The following is a 19581-nucleotide window of genomic DNA, read 5'->3' as shown; positions in this document are numbered from 1 at the left end:
ACCTGTAATAGATATACAAGGATTACCAACTGGCTATAGCATGCAGGATTATAATACAAGACTTCAAGAATGCTTGTTTCATATATTGCTTCATACCATGAATTAGAGGAGTATAGTTCTTTCTGAACAATTATCTCACCATATTACCCCATACATTGTACATTAATCTTGTGGTTTTCAACATCACATTCATAATATTGTGGGAAGAATTAAAGAGTTCAGTTGTTTCTGTGCTGACAGCACACATGTGCAGATTTTAACAGAAAGTCCATTACTGGGCAGCGTTTAGAGCTGAACGCAATATCATCATGCAGAGTTCAAAACATTGCCCGGAGGTCTCTTGGCATCTTCATGCTTATCGTGATCTGTCTCTTTGCCTTTGTAGATTTTTTCCATTTTGGAAAGAACAGGTGTTTCTTTTTCTTTATTAATGCCAAAAGTATATGCTTTTACCTTACCTCTGATGTTGTGTAGATGTATGACTCACTTGGAGTTTAGCTACCTATTACTGAGTCCGTTTTCTCTTCCCATGCAAGAAGCATCAGAGTCATTAAATGCAAACTGTGTGCAGCGGAAGCAGAATGAAGAACTGGAGTCAGGGATGGGAATCGCTGAGTCTCTGGAGCCGGTAAGTGACGAATCTCCAACGAGGCTAAGCATGAGTTTCTGTTCAGGGACATTTTCACTAAATGTTTCATTGAGCAGGTGTAAACTAACACGTGCACATGGTAATGGTTTCTTAGCAGGGAGACGGCCACGCACATAAAGTGAAAGGAGTGGTTTGCACCTGGTGACAGTGTGTAATGCTGGCCGCATGCATAAAATGAATGAATCAGTTTGCACGTGCCAAAAGTGTAGATTGTTGGGCACAAGTTCCCCATTGCCACCAAAGAATAGGGTGTGTCAGAACTTGATAGCAATACATCCCATTTTAGAGATTGCCACTACCACCACTAACACTAAGGGTTCCAGGGACAGATTGACACAGTCAGTCTGCCCATCCTTTTGAGGGTGGTATGCAGATCATGGGGTTACTTTGAGTCCTAGTGTTGTACATAAGGTGAACTGTGTGCTGCAGTCTGATATTATTTTGGTTGGAAGACTATGCAGTCTCACTATATGGATAGGAATATATCACTGAATTTGTGGATGTAGGTAGGCCCTTTGAGAGGAAAATGAACCATCTTGGGTAACATGTCCATTACTACATTGGTTTGATTCAGGCAAGTCAGTAATGAAATCTAGGCTAATTGCATGCCACAGAGCGGGAGGAATGAGTAAGGGCTGGAGCAGACCAAAGTGTGCTAAATTTTGTGTTATTTTGCAGGCACATACAGGGCAGATGACAACATAAGTCTGTTTGTCACATCGCATAGTGTCCTATCATAAATACTTAAGACAGTTCCCAAGCATCTTTTGGACTCCTGAGTGTCCTGCTAAGGTGGTATCAAGATTCTACTTTATCACTTGTTGTCTTAAGTCATTAGTTGGTATGTACATTTTGTTATCATGAAAGAAGTATTCATCCTTAATTCTGTGTTTGGGATTTTTTGCTCATGCTTGTGAATCTACTCTGGTGAACTCTTATTTTACTGTACTCAAAAAGGTCTCTGCTTGTCTTTCAGCCACAACTTTGTTTGAAAGGATGATACTAGGTGGAGTATTGTAACCCTATTGTCCATTAAATGAAAGAGTCTGGAAAAAATGTCAGATTCCAGTTGCCCTGACCCAGGATGATAAGTGATGAGGAAATCAAAATCACTGAAAAAATGGAGCCAACGCGTTTGACGAGGGGTAAGTGTCTTCATACATCCAAAGAACTGGAGGTTCTTATGATCTGTAAAATTGTGATTGTGTGTTTGGCTCCACTCAGCTAAGACTAATTTTATATCTAGTAACTCACTTTCAGCTGTTATGTAATTTTGCTTCACAGGGAGCAATGTTTATGATTAATAGGCTATGGGGTGAAGGTGACCAGTTTTTGGGTTCTTTTGAGATATCACTCAGCCAACAGCAACGCCTGAAGCATCTGCTTTCATGAACAAGGGTTGGTCGGGATCTGGATGCTGTAATACTGGTGCAGACATAAATTTGTGTTTTAAAATCAGGAACGCTTGTTCAGTGGCAACAGACCTAAAAGAAAAAGGGTTGTCCCTTTTTTAGCAGTCAGGTTATTGGAACAACGGTGTCAGAAAATTGTGACATAAATCATCTATAGAAGTTGGCAAAGCTGAACTTCTTTTACCGTGGTTAGGGCTGGCCGTGCTTGAATATCATCTACCATGTTTTTTGGGCCCATTGTTACACCTGCATGTGATCTGTGATCACCAAGGAACTTGACAGATCATACATGAAAAGAACATTTCTCTAACATTGCAATTTTAAAAATGGGGTCTCTAGTTGGCAGTCAGTTTGAACCCTGTCCAAGTAGGGACTCTCACTCTAGTTGGGATAAGGGAGATACCCACGCAGGTAACCCCTACTCACCCCCTTGGTAGCTTGGCATGAGCGGTCAGGCTTATCTCAGAAGCAATGTGTAAAGCATTTGCACATAACTCTCATTAATAAATGAAAACACTGCAACAGGACACCACACCAATTTTAGAAAAATAGACCAATTATGATAGAAATCCACCATACAGTAATAGATATATGAATTCTGGAAGATTTCCCCCAAAATACAGTTCCTTGAAGTCAATAGCTCTACCTTGGGCTCTCACGGCGTTGTGATCAACAAAACCAACAGTTGAGGCCAGCCGCAGAGTAGCGGGCCAGCTGTGGTGTTGGGAAGACCCGCAAACAGTACATTTGGAATTGCAGGACATTGCGATCCCCACTGTGAGTTCAGGGGTGCAGCGTCACTGGCATTGCGGTGTCGGTTCCGGAGTCGGTGCGGTAGTCGTGAGGCCCTTGAAGTCATACGCCTTGCGGATCAAACTCCGGGCTGATGAAGAATGGAGTGCTGGCGTGGATGGTGTTGGTCTGCGGTGCGAAACAGGACAATGCAACGTGCGGTGCCCACAGGTCAAGTGCAGGCAGCGGCTCGCAGACGGCGTCCAGTGGCGTCAGTGAGACCAGAGCTGCGGTGTGAAGCTGGGCTGTGCGACGTGCTGTGTCACCAGGTCACGGTGCATGCAGCGTCGTCGTCTTTGCTAAAGTGCTGCCGTTGGTAGGCCTAAGCCAGCAGTGCAGGACAGGACGGTGCTTTGTGACCCTGAGGAGTGGTGTCCACAGGCCACTGTGCAAGCAGGGATGCCTGGTGATGACACTGGAGTTGATGGTGCTGGTGTCGGTGGACCTGGGCTGGGATGCAGGATGGTACGGTGCTTTGTGCTCCTCACAAGGCGTATCCACAGGCCACGGTGCAGGCAGCGGCACTGGTATCAGCAGGAGCGGCATCGTCAGGGATGCCCAGACTGCGGTGTGAGCAGGCGATGTCGGAGTGCAGAGCCCACAGGTCGCAGAGCGAACAGCGGCTCAATTAAGTCATCCGATGACGGCATCGGTGAGACCAGGGTCGCGGTGCGAAGCGGGGCAATGAGACTCCGTGCAGCGTCGGCATGTCACGGTGCAGGCCAGCAGCGTTGTTGGCGGCATCGCAGTGGTTTCTCCTCGTAAACAGTACAAAACACACAGTTCCAAGAGCTGCAGGTCGAGGAAACTGAATTCTTTGCTGACCCTGAGACTTCCAACAGGAGGCAAGCTCTACTCAAGCCCTTGGAGAACTCTCTCAAGCAGGGCACATAGCAAAGTTCACCCTTTACACTCTTTTCAGGCAGAAGCAGTAACTGCAGGCCAGTCCAGCAAAGCAACACAGCAAAGGGATAGTATTCCTCCTCCGGCTCTTCAGCTCTTCTCCTTGGCAGAGGTTCCTCTTGATTCCAGAAAGATTTTAAAAGTCTGGGGTTTTGGGTCTTCTTCTTATACCCCGTTCTGCCTTTCAAGTTGGCAAACTTCAAAGCAAAGTCTCAAGTGTTTGCAAGATCCGTCCTTGTCCAGGCCGAGCCCCAGACACACACCAGTGGGTTGGAGACTGCATTGTGTGAGGGCAGGCACCGTCCTTTCAGATGCAAGCAACCACTCCTCCCTCCACTCTAGTGCAGATGGCTCATCAAGATATGTAGGCTACACCCCAGCTCCCTTTGTGTCACTGTCTAGAGGAGAGGTGTGAGCAGCCCAACTGTCAAGCTGACCCAGAAGGGGAATCCACAAACAGGCAGAGTCACAGAATGGTTTAAGCAAGAAAATGCCTACTTTCTAAAAGTGGCATTTTCAAACTCACAATCCAAAAACCAACTTCACTAAAACAAGTATTTTTAAATTGTGCGTTCAGTGACCCCAAACTCCACATTTGTATCTGCCCTCAAAGGGAATCTGTGCTTTAAAGGTATTTAAAGGCAGCCCCCATGTTAACCTATGAGGGAGATAGGCCTTGCAACAGTGAAACCCAAATTTTGCAGTATTTCACTGTTAGGACATGTAAAACACAGCAGCGCATATCCTACCTTTTAAATACACTGCACTCTGCCTAAGGGGCTACCTAGGGCATATCTCAGGGGTGCCTTACATGTACCAAACGGGAAAATTGCCAGGTCGAATTGGCAGTTTAAAACTGCACACACAGATACTGCAGTGGAAGGTCTCAGCCATGTTTACAGAGCTACTTGTGGAGATGGCACAATCAGTGCTGCAGGCCCACTAGAAACATTTGATTTACAGGCCCTTGGAACCTCTTGTGCACTTTACTAGGGCCTTACCAGTAAATCAAATATGCTAATCATGGATAAACCAATCAACAGTACAATTTATCTAGGGAGCAGTTGCACTTTAACACTGATTTGCAGTGGTAAAGTGCACAGAGACAATAAACCTGCAAAAGCAGACCTGAAAAAATAGGAGGAAGAAGGCAAAACGTTTGGGGATAACCCACAAAATGGGCCATTTCCAGCACACTGCATACAAGAAGTGTTCTCTTAAGTGCTGCAGAATGGCATGCACAGGTTTCACATATTCCTGTTCAATATTAGAATAAATCAGGATGTTGTCAATATAGACGATTGCGCATACATCGAGGACGTTGTGAAGGACTTTGGGCCAGATGTAGGAAGCACTTTGCGAGTCGCAAACGGCAAAATTTGCCGTTTGCGACTCGCAAATGCGTGATTCCTATGCAGAAATGCATTTTGCGAGTCGGGACCGACTCGCAAAATGCATTTCCGAATCGCAAATAGGAAGGGGTGTTCCCTTCCTATTTGCGATTCGCAATGGTATGCAATTCCATTTGCGACCGCGTATGCGATCGCAAATGGAGTCGCAGTTACCATCCACTTGAAGTGGATGGTAACCCATTCGCAAACGGGAAGGGGTCCCCATGGGACCCCTTCCCCTTTGTGAATGGACCCCATATTATTTTTTCAGGGCAGGGAGTGGTCCAAGGGACCACTCCCTGCCCTGAAAATTCCGAAACTAAAGGTTTCGGAATTTTTTGAAATGCAGCTCGTTTTCCTGTGAGGAAAACGGGCTGCACTTAAAAAAAAAAAAAAAACTTTATTTAAAAGGCAGGTCGCTAACATGGAGGCCTGCTGACGTCAGCAGGCCTCCATGTTAGCGAGTGCCTATACTCGCAATGGGGTCGCAAACTGCGACCCACCTCATAAATATTTATGAGGTGGGTCTTTGCGACCCCATTGCGAGTTGCAGAAGGTGTCTGAGACACCTTTCTGCATGTCAAATTGCGACTTGCAATTTGCGAGTCGCACAGACTCGCAAATTGCAAGTCGCAATTTGATTTTTTCCTACATCTGGCCCTTTGTTGATGAAATATTGAAATGCTGCTGGAACATAACAGAGATCAAAAGGCATTACTGTATATTCACATAACCCAAATTTAGTTATGTTCGCTGTTTTGCACTCATCTCCTTCCTTCACGCACATAAGGTGATAAGCATGGGGTAAATCCAACTTAGTGTAGATGGTAGAGTTACAGAGCTGGTCTAATAGGATAGGAATCACCGGTAAAGAATACTGATTCATTATAGTTGCTTTATTGAGTGTCCTGTATTGGATGCAGCCCCATAATTCCCCGTTCTACTTCACGACGAAGAGCTATGAAGATATAGGTGAGGTGGAGTGTTGTATGAAACCTACCTCCGATAGCTTGTCAAAGTATTTTCGAAAGTACTGTGTCTCGGGCTCAGTGAGACCATATACTCTGCAGCAAGGAAGTGTTGCCCTAGGAATAAGATCTATACAACTGTCAAAGGTCCAGTGTGGGGGTAGCTGAGTTGCTTTTACTGGATTGAATGTGTGCTAGAAGTCAAGATATTCCTCAGGCAGAACATCAGAATGGTTGAGTCACCATGCAGTGTAATGGTGTAACTGCATATTGAGCTTCCTGGTAACAAGTTGCCATGTAAACTGGTGAATCTACTGTTATTGTTTTCAGGACCCAAATGTTCTTTGGATTATGGTGTTTCATCCATGGTATTCCTAGAATAGCCTTGAAAGTTGTGTGGGGTAGTGTTAAACCAAATGAGTCCATGAGATAGCACAGAACCGTTGAAGGCTCGAACTGGTTCTGTTTCACCCTTAGCCACCCATGTGACACCTTGTTTGTCGGCCAGGGATGAATCAAAAAAGTTGCCTGTGACCGTGGAGTTGATAAGCACGGGAAGAACCTGTCTCTTTTATGGCAATAATATGACAGTAACTCTAATGGTCATATGCCGAGGAATACGGTTTACATTAGTCACATATTCTCGTCTGGAGCATCAATACTAGCTATTGTCTATTTCTTTTTGGGCTTCACTGTGCAATCAAGGGCAAAATGCCCAGGCTTGCTGCAATAAAGGCATACATTAACCTTATGCCATTTGTCCTTCTCTTCTGCTGATAAAGGGCCCTTAAGGCTACCAATTTGCATGTGTTCAGACTCAGAGGTGTATCCTCTGTTTCCCTTTTTTCAGATTTTAGGAATACTATTCTGGTATTGCTAAAGGGCCTTTCGCGCTTGCATTCCCCAAGCCTATAATCCAGTTTGACAACTAAACCTATGAAATCTGTACAGTCCTCTGGTAGGTCCACTATGTATGATAATGGGTACTTTAGGTCATCCTTTAACCCCCTATAGAACAAGAAAGTATGATTCTCCTCTGACCAGTTTGTTTCTTCTATGAGGTGTTTAAAGGTGGTTATATACATTAGAAGGTCTTTTAACCCTGATGGAGATTAAGCAGCTCATTGTCACTGGACTGGACAAAAACATGTTTTGCAAAAAACTGTGTAATAGCAGCCTTAAATGCTGTGAAATCATACAGGATGGGGGCATATGTTTCAATCAAAGGAATAGACCAATTTGCTGCCACTCCCCTTAAGTATGAAATAACAAGGGCGACCTTAGCTGGGTCTGAAATGAAAACATGAGGTTTGCATAAAAATTGTAGTTGACACTGCCTCATGAACTCATCACATTTGGCAATGTCACCAATGAAGCACACAATGGTGGCCAAGGGAAGGGTGCTGGAGTCCTAACAGTTATGTGTAGATTCAGATTGGAACGCGAGGGAGAGTCTTATCATAAGGACCCCGAACTAGGGTGGGCTTAGGATGGGACAGGTTTCTTTCTGTATGGTGGTATTGAGTGAAACCAGATTTGCACCTTGGTAACGCTTCCTTTCACCTTGCATTTTCCTCCCTAAGCCTTTGCATATCTATTTGCAAGATCTGCAGTACTTTGACCAACTGTTAGGTCTCCAAGGCGCCCCAGCTAAGGCTTGTGCAAGACCCTTGTAGTCACCCAAAGGGAACATTAGTTTTTGTGGCTTAGCTTTCTGCTGTGAACAATTCAACTGAACTCCAGGTGGTTTAGATGGGGAGCGATATTCCCCAAATCCTCCTGATGTCCAACTGGGGTAGCAGCTTCAGAATGATACTGCACCATCAGTAGCCTCCAAGGGGAAGGGGGCTGGGAGAGAAAGAGAAAGAGAAAGGGTACTGGTGCGTCTAAGGATATGGTGTCAAAGCCCAGGTCACCTGAGTTCTTGTTCAGTTCTGATGGAGGTTGAAGACAATCCGACCCCACCCTGAAACTGCTTGTTCCAGCACACTAGTTTTTAAAACAGTGCACTAAGAACAGAAGCTCAAGGGAAGGGGGGAAGTGGATAAAATAAAAAAGAGAGACAATACCGTTCTTGCGTTTCCACTGTTGAAGTGCTGCACAAATCTGCGGCCCTTTCTGACTTCTGTAGAAACTGGTGCCTAATGAAACATAAACAAAGAACAGATAAGTGCAACCTATTCCTAAATGGGTTCCTGACTATCCCTTTATTTATTAGAAATTCTCTTCTAAAAGTACCTCTTGGATCCTGGTCTCTAGTTTCCAGGTTTGGAATGTGTTACTGCTCTGGGATGTGTTTTCTATTACTGTAAAGCTTCTAAAACATTAAACAAATACCGTTATCAGAATTACCAATATCAAACATTCATCATAATATAACTAAAGCCTAAATTCCCAATAGCAGACTCACTTTTCCCATATTTCCAGAATCTTTTATAAAACAAATACTGTACTTTTACATCAAAATACAGCATGTAATTTGTGCAAGTCCTTGATTTACTGTTTGCCTTGCTGTTAATGGTTTCCACTGTTCGATTCTTAAAAGTTCCATGAGAAAAAACAGTGTTTGCTTCACAAAGTTCTGCAAAATATTCTTGTAACAAAGAGTTTGAATCACAATGTTCGTGGAAGGTATTTCGTTTCAAATTGTCTATACACGAATCCAGAAATTGTTGTCAAAGTTCTTTCAGGTAATAAAAAGTTTTGCACTTACTTGTTGCTGGCAAGAGATACTGATCAGTCTAACCTTGTCTTCTTTCTCTTTTGCAGGTTACTCATAGGAGAGAGGCTGAAGCAAGGAGGAACCGAAAACCGGAAGAAGGAAGAGCCAGAAGCTGCGCCCATTGAAGTCAATGAAAGTCTGTAAAGAGCAGGAGTGCCAGCGCCGAGGGATCTGTTCTCAGGTAAGCGGGAGGTAGACGAGCACAAGCACTGGGTGAGGCTCGGGGGATGCCTTTTATAGACAGGGCTGGGTATGGTTTGAAGGGCTGGGTGTGGTCCTCACATGCTGCACATGTTCTTGGAAGGTGTGCAGAGCTGGGTGTGGTTTGAAGAGCTGGGTGTGGTCCTCACATGCTGCACATGTTCTTGAAAGGTGTGCAGAGTTTCAGTTATTATGCAAATGAGTTGGATTAACACATGGCCTAGGGAGGAGTGTTTTAAAGAAGCCTTGGTAAAAGCAAGGCCCAATGTGTAAACAAAACAGCACATTAAACAACATACACAGAAGCCTAGGGGGGGGGAAGGTGAGATAACAAGAAAGGCTTTCAATAGTAAGTTTAAAAGGGAGCTATTACAGAACCCACTAGTGCAGTGAGAGGGGACATGCTCTTTGCTGTGTACAAACCCTAACAGTTGCCCCCCTCAAAGGCCCTCCTACAGGACGGGGTTTTCCTGGATTTTTTAAATAAAACCGTCTAATCAGCTGTGGGGCATGTACATATGATGCTGGTTCCCATGAATTCTCAGATTACTCATATCTTTTCTTTTCCATTCTTCTAAATAAAACAGACGTCCACTAATTCTTTTTGAGTCTTTTATGCTTTTCACTTCATATTCCAGATTTCCCTTAATTGGTATGGGTGGAGGTGGTGGTTCAGGTCGGGTTTTTGAGTTGTACGGCTTAAGCAAGGACACATGGAATGTAGTATGTACTGGATATTCTTTTGGTAAATCTAATTTTACTGTTACCGGGTTTACTATGGCAGTTATACTAAAGGGTCCAATGAAACGTGGTTGCAGCTTTCGGGATCCCTCTATGTTTAGGTTCTTTGTGGAGAGCCATACCTTGTCACCAATTTTATACATTGGGGCCTCAGACCTGTGTTTGTCTGCTTGTCTTTTCATGCTTTCCTTGTACTTTAATAAATGTTTCCTGGCTTTGTCTTGTATGTCACCTAACCTCGTTAGTCTATCCGTTACTGTAGGCAACAGGGAATCTTCTAACAAAATGGGTATAGCTCTTGGATGATACCCCTGCAAGAAATAGAATGGTGAGCAAAGTAGAGCTGAATGCTCAGTATTATTATAAACAAACTCTGCTACAGGGAGAGCTTCCAACCATTCACTAGAATAATCAGCCAATAAACAACGTAGCGTTTGAAGTAAGGTTTGGTTCAGTCGTTCAGTCTGTCCATCTGTCTCTGGGTGGAAAGCAGTGGATAAGGCCACATCTATTTTCAGTTTTTCACATAATTTTTTCCAAAATCTGGAGTTGAACTGGCTCCCTCGGTCTGACACCACTTTGCTTGGCAAACCATGTAAACGCACAACTTCCCTTATAAAAATATCGGCAAATTCTGCCGCCGTGGGTAATTTCCGTAATGGTACAAAATGTGCCATTTTAGATAAAAAAATCCACTATAACCAACACTGTTGTGAAGGATTTTACAGGTGGTAAACCTACAATAAAGTCTACGCTCACAGTGTGCCAAGGTTGTTTGGGTGTTGGCATTGGTATTAACAAGCCGTCAGGAGCCTTATGAGAAGATTTATGTCTTGCACAAATTGGACAGGTAGTGACAAATTGCTTAATGTCCTTTCTTATAGTGTCCCACCAAAAGTGTTTTTGCACATTTTCCAGGGTTTTTACCCAACCAGGATGACCTGCCAACGGTGAGGCGTGATGCCAAATTATCACCTGCGTTTGTAATTCAGAGGTGGGCACTAACAGCATGTTGTTGTGATACAATAAACCTCGTTGTATTGTGTTATGGGAATCCTTTAACCAATCCTGAGGTGCTATTTGCATGTGTGCATTATATAGATCTGTGATTAAATCCTTCTGTTGTACTGGTGCCAACAACTTTTGGGGAGGAATAATGGGTTCTCCTATTTTATCTTGTTTCATGTCTGAGGTATGTCCGTATCTACAGGGAGTGCAGAATTATTAGGCAAATGAGTATTTTGACCACATCATCCTCTTTATGCATGTTGTCTTACTCCAAGCTGTATAGGCTCGAAAGCCTACTACCAATTAAGCATATTAGGTGATGTGCATCTCTGTAATGAGAAGGGGTGTGGTCTAATGACATCAACACCCTATATCAGGTGTGCATAATTATTAGGCAACTTCCTTTCCTTTGGCAAAATGGGTCAAAAGAAGGACTTGACAGGCTCAGAAAAGTCAAAAATAGTGAGATATCTTGCAGAGGGATGCAGCACTCTTAAAATTGCAAAGCTTCTGAAGCGTGATCATCGAACAATCAAGCGTTTCATTCAAAATAGTCAACAGGGTCGCAAGAAGCGTGTGGAAAAACCAAGGCGCAAAATAACTGCCCATGAACTGAGAAAAGTCAAGCGTGCAGCTGCCACGATGCCACTTGCCACCAGTTTGGCCATATTTCAGAGCTGCAACATCACTGGAGTGCCCAAAAGCACAAGGTGTGCAATACTCAGAGACATGGCCAAGGTAAGAAAGGCTGAAAGACGACCACCACTGAACAAGACACACAAGCTGAAACGTCAAGACTGGGCCAAGAAATATCTCAAGACTGATTTTTCTAAGGTTTTATGGACTGATGAAATGAGAGTGAGTCTTGATGGGTCAGATGGATGGGCCCGTGGCTGGATTGGTAAAGGGCAGAGAGCTCCAGTCCGACTCAGACGCCAGCAAGGTGGAGGTGGAGTACTGGTTTGGGCTGGTATCATCAAAGATGAGCTTGTGGGGCCTTTTCGGGTTGAGGATGGAGTCAAGCTCAACTCCCAGTCCTACTGCCAGTTCCTGGAAGACACCTTCTTCAAGCAGTGGTACAGGAAGAAGTCTGCATCCTTCAAGAAAAACATGATTTTCATGCAGGACAATGCTCCATCACACGCGTCCAAGTACTCCACAGCGTGGCTGGCAAGAAAGGGTATAAAAGAAGGAAATCTAATGACATGGCCTCCTTGTTCACCTGATCTGAACCCCATTGAGAACCTGTGGTCCATCATCAAATGTGAGATTTACAAGGAGGGAAAACAGTACACCTCTCTGAACAGTGTCTGGGAGGCTGTGGTTGCTGCTGCACGCAATGTTGATGGTGAACAGATCAAAACACTGACAGAATCCATGGATGGCAGGCTTTTGAGTGTCCTTGCAAAGATAGGTGGCTATATTGGTCACTGATTTGTTTTTGTTTTGTTTTTGAATGTCAGAAATGTATATTTGTGAATGTTGAGATGTTATATTGGTTTCACTGGTAATGATAAATAATTGAAATGGGTATATATTTTTTTTTGTTAAGTTGCCTAATAATTATGCACAGTGATAGTCACCTGCACACACAGATATCCCCCTAACATAGCTAAAATTAAAAACAAACTAAAAACTACTTCCAAAAATATTCAGTTTTGATATTAATGAGTTTTTTGGGTTTATTGAGAACATGGTTGTTGTTCAATAATAAAATTAATCCTCAAAAATACAACTTGCCTAATAATTCTGCACTCCCTGTAGATAACTGTAGCCGGGCGATCCCAGCTACAGACACGGGAAATGACGTATCGGCCGAAGCTGATGCGTCAGTTCCGCGTCTTCCCGTTGCCGGGGAGACGCGGCCGGAGCACGACCGGCAGGACGGCGTTACCCGGGAAACGACGTGTGTTTCCCGGGTTAAGGAGGCTCAAAAAGGAGACGCGGGGAAGAGGAAGGGGGAGAGAGACCCGGTGAAGGAAAGGCGAGCGGAGGAAAAAGGCAAAACAGAGAGACCAAGGGAAGAGCAGCGCGAGGAGGAGAAGAACACCAGGAAAGAAGCAGACGAGGAACTGGCTGACAGAGAGAGAAGAGAAGAGCTCCTGAACCTGGAAACAGGACACCAGCAGGAGGAACACTACCAAGCCAGCCACGACCCTGGAGGGTCGTGGCTTAACAAGGTACGGTCCTTTTGGGACAGGAAGAAGGGAAATTGGGGAGAAGGGACTGGGGAGGGGTCATAAAGGAGGGTTGGAAAGGGAGGTAGAAGGAAGGGCACTATAAGTAACTCACCGGGGTCACTTATACCTACACTAATAATAGAAGTGTGCACACTAGACCCTTCACCACTCCCCACTGGCACCAACCCCCTCCTTTTGTGTGTACTACCCCCCCAGTCCAAAAGTAAGAGTATAGGAAAAAGCCTATTACTGAAACCAATACTTACCTTGGCGTTCTCCCTTCTATTTCCGGCACCATCCTGGACTCCGACGAGCGAGTAAGGCCGCTGGGTTATCTGTAAAATAAGAAGCAAGAATATACCATCACGAACCTGGGAAACGATACAAAGGAAGAGCAAGTGACTGAGGAAGACGATAAAACTTGTGACTTTGTGCATACTACTCCAACCCGCCCCCCCTATCATAAGAAAAATAAACCACTTACCATCACCTAAAATACGCCTCAGTGGTCTTCATACTGTTCGACCTGTGACAATAACACATCAGATTGAATTTGTTGTGCACCTGGTCTATAGGTTATAACAAAGTCAAATGTGCTAAAAAAAATTAACCAGCGCATCTGACGTGGTGTTAGTGTTTTAAGTGATCCAAAAAACAGTAGGTTCTTATGGTCAGAAAAGATTGTAACTGGGTACTTGGCTCCCATTAAATGGTGCCTCCATTCTGAAAAGGCTACTTTGATAGCTAGTAGTTCCCTTTCAGCCACAGTGTAATTTTGTTCAGCTGGCAATAACTTTTTGGAATAGAAGGCTATAGGATGTAACTGGCCATCTACTGCATCTCGTTGAGAGAGAACTCCTCCTAAAGCTACTTGTGAAGCATCCGCTTCAACAAAAAAGGGCAAGTCAGGATCAGGATGTTTCAGAATTGGGGCTGAAGTGATCTTTTGTTTTAGGAGTTGAAAGGCGTGTGCCGCCTCATCAGTCCAAAGAAATCGTTGCCCTTTCCGCAACAAGGTAGTTATTGGGGCCGCAATGTCTGCAAAAGGTGCAATAAACCTCCTATAAAAATTGGCGAAACCCAGAAATTTCTGAATATCTTTTACAGAGGATGGTTCTGGCCAATCAGCAATAGCACTGATTTTCTTTACATCCATATTTATTCCTTGAGGTGACAGGCAGTATCCTAAAAAGTCCACCTTGTTGACATTAAAAGTACACTTTTCTAACTTAGCAAAAAGATGATTTTCTTTTAACTTTGATAATACTGCACGAACATGTTGGGTATGTTCTTCTGAGTTCTTAGAGTAAATGAGGATGTCGTCTATGTATACTATGACACAAACGTCCAGGAATTTGTGTAGGACCTCATTTATAAAGAACTGAAAGGCCGCAGGGGCATTACATAACCCAAAGGGCATTACTGTGTACTCAAATAAACCAAACTTTGTCTTGAAAGCTGTCTTCCACTCATCCCCCTCTTTTACTCGGACCAGGTGGTAAGCTCCCCGCAGATCTAGTTTAGTGTATACAGTAGAATGTCTTAATTGATCCAACAACACAGGTATTAGAGGAAGAGGATATTTATTCTTTATTGTAGCCTTATTTAGTCCTCTATAATCGATACACGCGCGCAGGGATTTATCCGGCTTCGGGATAAAAAAGAGTGGAGATGACACCGGAGATGTGGAATGACGGATGAACCCAGACTGTAGTAGGTCATCTAGGTAGGTTCTTAAGTATTTGGTTTCTTCGTCAGTCAAAGCATATACTCTGTTATTAGGTAAAGGGGCCCCTGGGATAAGATCTATATGGCAGTCATAAGACCGATGTGGGGGCAGCACACTAGCCTTTACTGGATCAAAGACGTCTTTAAAGTCAGAATATTCAGGAGGGAGACTTGGTTCATCTTGTGTAACACTAGCACAGTGTAATACTGTGCTCTGTTCTGTACCTGCTTCTTGATAGCAATTGGTTCTACAGAAAGAGGAATCCAAAGTAACAGTTCTATTCACCCAATCAATTTTTGGGTTATGAGTTGTTAACCAGGGTACCCCGAGAATCAAACCAAAATTAGGAGTATCTATCAGATCAAAGCTAATCACCTCTGTGTGCCCGTTCTGACAGACCATAACAAGTGGACTTGTTTGTTTTGTGATTAATCCAGAGGTCAATTCTGACCCATCCACTGCACATACTGCTTCTGGACAAGGCTTTAGGCACATAGGAAGTCCTAAGATTTCAGCTAACTTATTATCCACAAAATTTCCTGTTGCGCCTGAGTCCAGTAGGACAGGGAGAGAATGCCTCACTTGGGTAGTAACAATTAAAACGACCTGAATTATGAAATGTCTAGGTATATGCGGTACCCTGAAGGCTGCACCATTAGAGGTTTGATTAAGATGTTTTCTCGAACAAGTAACCTCTCCCCTTGTCGAGCTTAATCGTTTCCCGATTCAGTTGAGGAGGTGGAGGAAACAGCACCCTTTCGTGGAGTTTTAGGCTTTACTGGACATTCTCTGGCAAAGTGACCTGCCCTGCCACAATATAAACATAATTGAAATTTTCTCCTTCTTTCTTTTTCCTCTGATGTGAGTGGACCTCTGAGTGTCCCTATTTGCATAGGCTCTGGTTCAGGGAGTTTATTATCTGTGTCTTTCTTCTCGTGTCTAATAAAAGTTAACCGTGATTCCAGTTTGTATTTATCTCCCTTTCTTTCTCCTAGTCTATGTTCTAATTTCACAACTAAATCTACAAAGTCCGAATAGTCTTTTGGCAAATCAACGATATGAGCCAGCGCGTCTTTTAACTCGTCTCTCAAACCTTTATAAAAAAGGGAGACACGATTTTCTTCTGGCCACTGTGTCTCGGTGAGTAAACGATTAAAACTAGTGAGATAGGTCAATAAATCCTTGTTACCTTGTTTAAGATTTAAAAGCTCATTATCACTTGCCTGCATGAAAGTGTGTTTTGCAAAAAGGCTGGTCATGGTACGTTTAAATTGATTCCAATTATGGAGGATGGGATCATCTCTATCCACGAAAGGAATTGACCAATTGGCTGCTGTGCCACCCAAATAAGACAAGACGAATGCCACTTTCATAGCATCAGTAGGGAACTGTTGTGGCTTACAAATGAAGTGTAATTGACATTGATTGGTAAAAACATGGAATTTGTTACTATCTCCATGAAAACGTTCAGGTGCTGCTAAGGGCACAACATTAGGAACATTAACAGTAACCTCAACTGGGGAAGGCAAAGTTGTATGTTTTGATGGCGCCCCTGTCTCTGAGGAGGTTTTAAACAAAGGCATAGAAGCTGTGTTCCACTGAGATCCCCTAAATTTATACCTGCTTAAATCCTGTTTTAAAGAGGTATTCTCCATCTTTAATCTCTCTATTTCCTCTTGCATATGTTGCAAGATGCCAGACACTGATTCATTATGAGCCAAGTCCTCATTTAGGGCCTGCGCCATATCCGTGACGTCAATGCCCTCTATTTCTTCCCCGGTATTCATCGTCCACCAGAACTGAAATTTTTTAAGGCTTGTGCTTCTGTCAAAGCCCAGCTCACCTGAGTTCTTGTTCAGTTCTGATGGAGGTTGAAGACAATCCGACCCCACCCTGAAACTGCTTGTTCCAGCACACTAGTTTTTAAAACAGTGCACTAAGAACAGAAGCTCAAGGGAAGGGGGGAAGTGGATAAAATAAAAAAGAGAGACAACACCGTTCTTGCGTTTCCACTGTTGAAGTGCTGCACAAATCTGCGGCCCTTTCTGACTTCTGTAGAAACTGGTGCCTAATGAAACATAAACAAAGAACAGATAAGTGCAACCTATTCCTAAATGGGTTCCTGACTATCCCTTTATTTATTAGAAATTCTCTTCTAAAAGTACCTCTTGGATCCTGGTCTCTAGTTTCCAGGTTTGGAATGTGTTACTGCTCTGGGATGTGTTTTCTATTACTGTAAAGCTTCTAAAACATTAAACAAATACCGTTATCAGAATTACCAATATCAAACATTCATCATAATATAACTAAAGCCTAAATTCCCAATAGCAGACTCACTTTTCCCATATTTCCAGAATCTTTTATAAAACAAATACTGTACTTTTACATCAAAATACAGCATGTAATTTGTGCAAGTCCTTGATTTACTGTTTGCCTTGCTGTTAATGGTTTCCACTGTTCGATTCTTAAAAGTTCCATGAGAAAAAACAATGTTTGCTTCACAAAGTTCTGCAAAATATTCTTGTAACAAAGAGTTTGAATCACAATGTTCGTGGAAGGTATTTCGTTTCAAATTGTCTATACACGAATCCAGAAATTGTTGTCAAAGTTCTTTCAGGTAATAAAAAGTTTTGCACTTACTTGTTGCTGGCAAGAGATACTGATCAGTCTAACCTTGTCTTCTTTCTCTTTTGCAGGTTACTCATAGGAGAGAGGCTGAAGCAAGGAGGAACCGAAAACCGGAAGAAGGAAGAGCCAGAAGCTGCGCCCATTGAAGTCAATGAAAGTCTGTAAAGAGCAGGAGTGCCAGCGCCGAGGGATCTGTTCTCAGGTAAGCGGGAGGTAGACGAGCACAAGCACTGGGTGAGGCTCGGGGGATGCCTTTTATAGACAGGGCTGGGTGTGGTTTGAAGGGCTGGGTGTGGTCCTCACATGCTGCACATGTTCTTGGAAGGTGTGCAGAGCTGGGTGTGGTTTGAAGAGCTGGGTGTGGTCCTCACATGCTGCACATGTTCTTGAAAGGTGTGCAGAGTTTCAGTTATTATGCAAATGAGTTGGATTAACACATGGCCTAGGGAGGAGTGTTTTAAAGAAGCCTTGGTAAAAGCAAGGCCCAATGTGTAAACACAACAGCACATTAAACAACATACACAGAAGCCTAGGGGGGGGGGGAAGGTGAGATAACAAGAAAGGCTTTCAATAGTAAGTTTAAAAGGGAGCTATTACAGAACCCACTAGTGCAGTGAGAGGGGACATGCTCTTTGCTGTGTACAAACCCTAACATATGGTCTGCACCACAAGGCTCTGGGTGGACTGTAGTCTGGGTTGCAACAGCACAAGGTATCAAATATATTGTAATGAATAGACAAGGATTTACAATAGGATTATTATACAAGACTTCAGAAATGTTTGTTTCATATATTGCTTCATACCATGAGTTAAAGGAGTACTGTTCTTTCTGAACAGTTATCACAACATATTACGCCATATACTGTGAATTAATCTTGTGGTTTTCAACATCACATTCATAATATTGGAGGAAGAATTCAAGAATTCAATTGTCTCTTTGCTGAAAACACACATGAGCAGATTTTAACAAAATGTCTATTACTGTGCAGCATTCAGAGTTCAATGCAATAATATCATTCAGAGTTCAAAATATTGCCCACTGGTCTCTTGGCATCTCCATGCTTATCGCAATCTGTCCCTTTGCTTTGGTAGATTTGTTTTAGTTTTTGCAACAACAAGTGTCTTGTTTTCTTTATTACTGCCAAAAGTGCACACTTTTACCTTGCATCTGTTGTCGTGCTTGATGTATGACTCGCTACTTATTGCTGATTTCATTTTCTATTCCCTTGTAGGACGTGTTGAGGCCTGGGAATGCACACGGCGGAAGCAGAATGAGAACTGCAGCTGAAGTCGGGAATAGTCGAGTCTCTGGAGCAGGTAAGTGATGAATCTCCAACAATGCTAAGGGTAGGTGTCTGTTCAGGGGCGATTTGAATAGCTGCTTTAATTAGCAGGTGTGATTCGGCACATGCACGCGGTAACGGTTTCACAGCAGGGAAACGGCCGCACACATGTAACGGTTTCACAGCATGGAAACGGCAGTGCACATGAACTGCAAGGAGTAGTTGGTACGTGCCGACAGTATGTAATGCTGGCAGTATGCATAAAATTAACAGAGCGGTCTGCACGTGCTGAAAGTGTAGATTGTTGGCACAAGTTCCCCACTGCCACTAGGGAACAAGGTGTGTCAGAACTTGATAGAAATACAGTTTTCCATTTTAGAGCTTCTTGAGTTGAGTAATGGAAGTTTTCCACACAGGTAAGAAGAAGAATATATATATATTTATTTGGTAGGTGCCCTTCAACCAGAATGTAGCTGTCCCCTAGCAACTCAGCTACCAACTGACATCCTTGGAACACTATGGGCCTGATTCTAACTTTGGAGGACGGTGTTAAACCGTCCCAAAAGTGGCGGATATACCACCTACCGTATTACGAGTTCCATAGGATATAATGGACTCGTAATACGGTAGGTGGTATATCCGCCACTTTTGGGACGGTTTAACACCGTCCTCCAAAGTTAGAATCAGGCCCTATATCTGCAATTGGAACTTAGAGTGCATCAGCACTCTAAGCTCTGAATGCAAATCATAACACATCTTCCTCCTTCACAAATAATACATAGAATAAAGAAACATAGTACAACAAGAACAAAAAATTAAATAACTGAAAATAACAATGAAGTCAGTTTTAAACATACTTTAAAAGATTGAAATATAAAAACAATAATGTAAAAACAATCTTTAATTCCTAACATACATAATCTCCAAATATGGAGGAAGTTGACGATTTCTCCTACTCCTCCTTACTTCCCCTG

General features: G+C 43.3%; 1 protein-coding gene and 1 long non-coding RNA gene across 2 annotated transcripts in view; both read left to right on the top strand.

Annotated features, from left to right (window-relative positions):
- Positions 1–543: 543 nt before the first annotated feature.
- Positions 544–8998, top strand: LOC138260707 (uncharacterized). The gene is made up of 3 exons (XR_011198932.1): positions 544–628; positions 1626–1794; positions 8885–8998. It is a non-coding gene; the product is annotated as an uncharacterized lncRNA (long non-coding RNA).
- Positions 8999–17285: 8287 nt separating this feature from the next.
- RNF151 (ring finger protein 151) overlaps positions 17286–19581 on the top strand; it is a 49279-nt gene continuing 46983 nt past the window's right edge. Inside the window, exons 1-2 of the mRNA XM_069209785.1 lie at positions 17286–17526; positions 18557–18641. The gene's annotated coding sequence lies outside the window, so the exon portion shown is untranslated. The remainder of the gene's footprint in view (positions 17527–18556; positions 18642–19581) is intronic.

The sequence above is a fragment of the Pleurodeles waltl genome, chromosome 10 (genome assembly GCF_031143425.1).
Source record: "Pleurodeles waltl isolate 20211129_DDA chromosome 10, aPleWal1.hap1.20221129, whole genome shotgun sequence".
In the NCBI taxonomy this organism is placed as follows: Eukaryota; Metazoa; Chordata; class Amphibia; order Caudata; family Salamandridae; genus Pleurodeles; species Pleurodeles waltl.
The sequence above is the reverse complement of the archived record's forward strand: the minus strand, read 5'-3'. Positions and strand labels throughout refer to the sequence as shown.